Genomic DNA, 5529 nt, shown 5'->3' on the forward strand with positions numbered 1-5529 from the left:
TTTAGATTAGACATGGGAGACTTGTAGAACATTTCTTATAAAGTATTCCACCGTGATATTCGGTGGTATTCCTCCAGATACATTTCCGGAAACTCCGGAAAGACAACGCGATGTCGGAGTGTCGCTGGAACCAGTTTTGTGTATCTACCTGTACACATTATAAACAGAAACGTTTATAATTTCGGATTTTTATTCTCTCTGTTTGAGTTCACATTAAAAACGCAGCCTAGCGGAGAAAACTAGTCTATGCCATGTCATCCATTTAGGAGGTCTACATTTTCAGCCTTTATTTTAATGTTATCTTGTCGTTAGCCAAATACCCGATATCTATTGTTTTCTACTCGAGTCATGGTTTCTCATTTACAGGATTTTGCAGTGCAAAATCGGACGGTGATTACAAACATCCCAACAGCTGTGGTGAGCACATCAAGTGCAGCAATGGAATGGCCCACGTGTTTGATTGTCCAGTAAACCTCGTGTGGCATGACGGACTGAAACGCTGTGAATACGTCAGCGACGATGCTGCTTGTAGTGAGTATAATGACAACAATGTTCTCAATTTAACCCATTCAACTTCCTTGACAACCCATCTTGTCTTGATAAACACATGGATATAGATAATTGTAGATAGACACATGTAGACACATGTGTATAGACACGGGTAGATATACACGTGTAGATAGACACATGGAGATAGACACATGTGTATAGACACGTGTAGATAGACACATGGAGATAGACACATGTAGATAGACACGTGTATATAGACACATGGAGATAGACACATGTAGATAAACACGTGTAGATAGACACATGTAGATAGACACATGGAGATAGACACATGAAGATAGATACATGTAGATAGACACATGTAGATAAACACATGGAGATAGACACATGAAGATAGACACATGTAGATAGACACATGTAGATAGACACGTGTAGATAGACACATGTAGATAGACACATGTAGATAGACACATTGAGATAGACACATGTAGATAGACACATGTAGATAGACACGTGTAGATAGACACATGTAGATAGACACATGTAGATAGACACACATAGAAAGACACATGTAGATAGACACATGTAGATAGACACATGGAGATAGACACATTGAGATAGACACATGTAGATAGACACATGTAGATAGACACATGTAGATAGACACGTGTAGATAGACACATGTAGATAGACACATGTAGATAGACACACATAGATAGACACACGTAGATAGACACATGTAGATAGACACATGGAGATAGACACGTGTAGATAGACACATGTAGATAGACACATGGAGATAGACACATGGAGATAGACACATGTATATAGACACATGGAGATAGACACATTGAGATAGACACATGTAGATAGACACATGTAGATAGACACACATAGATAGACACATGTAGATAGACACATGTAGATAGACACATGTAGATAGACACATGTAGATAGACACATGTAGATAGACACATGTAGATAGACACGTGTAGATAGACACATGTAGATAGACACATGTAGATAGACACGTGTAGATAGACACATGTAGATAGACACATGTAGATAGACACCTGTATATAGACACATGTAGATAGACACGTGTAGATAGACACATGTAGATAGACACATGTAGATAGACACGTGTAGATATACACATATATTGATAGACACATGTTGATAGACACGTGTAGATAGACACATGTAGATAGACACGTGTAGATATACACATGTAGATAGACACGTGTAGATAGACACATGTAGATAGACACATGTAGATAGACACATGTAGATAGACACGTGTATATAGACACATGTAGATAGACACATGTAGATAGACACATGTAGATAGACACATGTAGATAGACACATGTAGATAGACACGTGTATATAGACACATGTAGATAGACACATGTAGATAGACACGTGTAGATAGACACATGTAGATAGACACAGGTAGATAGACACGTGTAGGTAGACACGTGTAGATAGACACGTGTAGATAGACACATGTAGATAGACACATGTAGATAGACACATGTAGATAGACATATGTAGATAGACACGTGTAGATAGACACGTGTATATAGACACATGTAGATAGACACATGTAGATAGACACATGTAGATAGACACATGTAGATAGACACATGTAGATAGACACATGTAGGTAGACACATGTAGATAGACACATGAAGGTAGACACGTGTAGATAGACACATGTAGATAGACACATGTAGATAGACACATGGAGATAGACACGTGTAGGTAGACACGTGTAGATAGACACATGTAGATAGACACGTGTAGATAGACATATGTAGATAGACACATGTAGATAGACACGTGTATATATACACATATATTGATAGACACATGTTGATAGACACGTGTAGATAGACACATGTAGATAGACATATGTAGATATACACATGTAGATAGACACGTGTAGATATACACATATATTGATAGACATATGTAGATAGACACGTGTAGATAGACACATGTAGATAGACATATGTAGATATACACATGTAGATAGACACATGTGTAGATAGACACATGTGTAGATAGACACATGAAGGTAGACACATGGAGATAGACACATGGAGATAGACACATGTAGATATACACGTGTAGATAGACACATGTAGATATACACGTGTAGATAGACACATGTAGATAGACACATGTGTAGATAGACACATCAGTGGCGTAGGAAGTCGTCAAAAAGTGAGGGGGCAAAATTTTTTTTAACCTTAAAGTTTACGCACTAAACAAATCGTATGCCATCTCCGCAAAATTAGCCAATAATTATCATTTCAACATCCCATGATAATTTTGATAATTTATGTAGTACAAAATAAGTTATTTACGCAAATCAGAATATATATATTAAATATAGCAAAACATGAATCACCAGGCCCGGCCAGGATTTTCGAAAGGGCGGGGGGGGGGGGGGGGGGGTCCAGTTATTTAGTAATAATGCGAGCGCCGTAGGCGCGAGCCGATTTTTCTTGCGGGGTCCGAGGGGCCGCCCAGCTGGTCCAGGGCTGCGCCCTGATATGGGGTTCAAGGGGGTCTAAGCCCTCCGCGGAAAATGAATATAGCACATTTCCAATAATTCGGGATCAGGCGCGGAACCAGGAGTTTTCGAAAGGGGGGTCCAGTAATTAAGTGATCAAGCGAGCGCCGTAGGCGCGAGACGATTTTTTTTTTTTCCTTTTTGCGAGAGGTCTGGGGGCCGCCCAGCGGGTCCCAGGGTGGCGAAGCCCCCCTGTAGATCTGAAATCGAAAGGGGGGGCAGTAATTTAGTGATAAAGCGAGCGCCGTAGGCGCGAGCTGATTTTTTTTTTGTATTTCCTCGTACCTGTCGGTAATTAATATCACTCTATTTACGTTAAAACCGCGCATTCTTCTTCATGTTGTGTTTCTGTCTTTTTCTCATTATGAACTCAATTAACTTCACAAATTATCATCAACTTATTGAATCTATGTGATGAAGTTAAGCAAAATTACGTATTAAGATATAAATATTGACTTACCAGGCTATTGCAGACGACCGACACACAGGTCTGAGGATTGATATACTAGTATAAAAGTCGGAATGTTCCGGATGTACAAGATAAAGTTTTTATCGTTGCCTTCAAGAAAACATTATCGGTTCGGAAATATACAGATATTTATCGAAATGAATATATAAATTCGCGTTTTATCCCCTTTTTTAGATTTTGGATGTCAAAAAGTGGGGGGGCAAAAAGATATGTTTGCCCCCCCAATGAAAAAAGTGGGGGGCAATTGCCCCCCCTGCCCCCCCGCTTCCTACGCCACTGCACATGTAGATAGACATGTGTAGGTAGACACATGTAGATAGACACATGTAGATAGACACATGGAGGTAGACACATGTAGGTAGACATATATGGGAAGGGACATATTGTTAAGAGAGTATTGAAAAGCCCTCACAACTAGTCGTATATTAAACAATAATTTATTTTTGCATTGTTTCCTTACTGCTTTTTCTCAAAATATATTAGTTACAATTCTTATGATACCTTATAATGTCATCAAACTTACTTGACAATCTTTGATATGGCTACATAACGTCATTAATGTCTGAGTAATTATATAACAGTAAAGATGACGACACAAATGGTGTCCTATTATTACGTCATCCTTGTCTGTGTAACCGTCAAGATGACGACACAAATAGTGTCCTATTATTACGTCATCAATATCTGTGTAACCGTGAAGGATGACGATGCAAATAACATTTAACACATTTGACCAATCATTGCGATGGTTTGTTTTGTAATATCTGTTTGTGTGTGTGTGCGTGTTGTTTCTTGTTTTGTTATTTGTTTTGATCGCGAGACTACAACTATTGACAGACCTCGAAATGTGATGATAAAATTACATTCACAAGTGTGCTATATCATGAACTATCAAGTAAATTAATCTGTGATCTTCTTCTATAACACTTTTGATGGTTACAGTTGTGAAATAACTAATCATATGTAACTTTGAATTACAGATCATTTGCCTTTAACTCTCCAGTGGTTCATACTTGTTTAATCATTATCATATATGTTTGATATTATAGATAATCCAGGCCCTTTCTCTTGTGTGGGACGCCCGAGTGGTAACTATGCCTACCCAGGTGACTGTAACAAATTCTACATGTGTTCCAACGAACACAAATGGGCCATGGATTGTCCAGCCACGACCCACTATGATGTTTCGCTCAAGGTATGCAACCACGTCGTGGATGCGAATTGCGTACTGTAATGTGGATATTGCCAAGACCCCGACCAGCGTTTCATCAGTATTCCTTGTACTACCTGCAATGTTGACCATTCAATAAACTGATTTTCGGTTTTATTTGTTTCCGTGTTATTTCGAGTAATCATGGTACAATTTGGTATATGCTTTAACCTCATTAATATAGCATGACGTTTTCTGTGACTCCGTCGGTACACTAGTCTATCGAAATTACTCTCACAAAGAAATGTCTCAAGCTACGATTTTCAAAGTTATCCACAAGGCGTGTCCTTTCATTAGACTTTCAAGCTGAATGTCCGTTCCAAGGGGCTTCTGTCTCTTAATACAAATGGGTCACTGTTGATATTTCTATCATTTGTCGAAAGTTACAAAAATAAAGTGGATAGTATCGAGGAGGCATCGACATGGTCTCGTAGACGTCCCCCAGTTGACAAGGTCAGTGGTACAATGGACGTCTCCCAGTTGACAATGTCCGTGGTACCGTGTACGTCTCCCAGGTGACAATGTCCGTGGTACCGTGGACGTCTCCCAGTTGACAATGTCAGTGGTACCGTGGACGTCTCCCAGTTGACAATGTCCGTGGTACCGTGGACGTCTCCCAGGTGACAATGTCCGTGGTACCGTGGACGTCTCCCAGTTGACAATGTCAGTGGTACCGTGGACATCTCCAAGTTGACCATGTCCGTGGTACCGTGGACGTCTCCAAGTTGACAATGTCAGTGGTACCGTGGACGTCTC

General features: G+C 39.8%; 1 long non-coding RNA gene across 1 annotated transcript; it reads left to right on the forward strand.

Annotated features, from left to right (window-relative positions):
- The first annotated feature begins 333 nt into the window (after nucleotides 1–333).
- On the forward strand, nucleotides 334–4890 carry LOC117318732. Its single transcript, XR_004530441.1, has 2 exons — nucleotides 334–531; nucleotides 4613–4890. It is a non-coding gene; the product is annotated as an uncharacterized LOC117318732 (long non-coding RNA).
- The last annotated feature ends 639 nt before the right edge of the window (nucleotides 4891–5529 follow it).

This window comes from Pecten maximus, unplaced genomic scaffold (genome assembly GCF_902652985.1).
Source record: "Pecten maximus unplaced genomic scaffold, xPecMax1.1, whole genome shotgun sequence".
Taxonomy (NCBI): domain Eukaryota; kingdom Metazoa; phylum Mollusca; class Bivalvia; order Pectinida; family Pectinidae; genus Pecten; species Pecten maximus.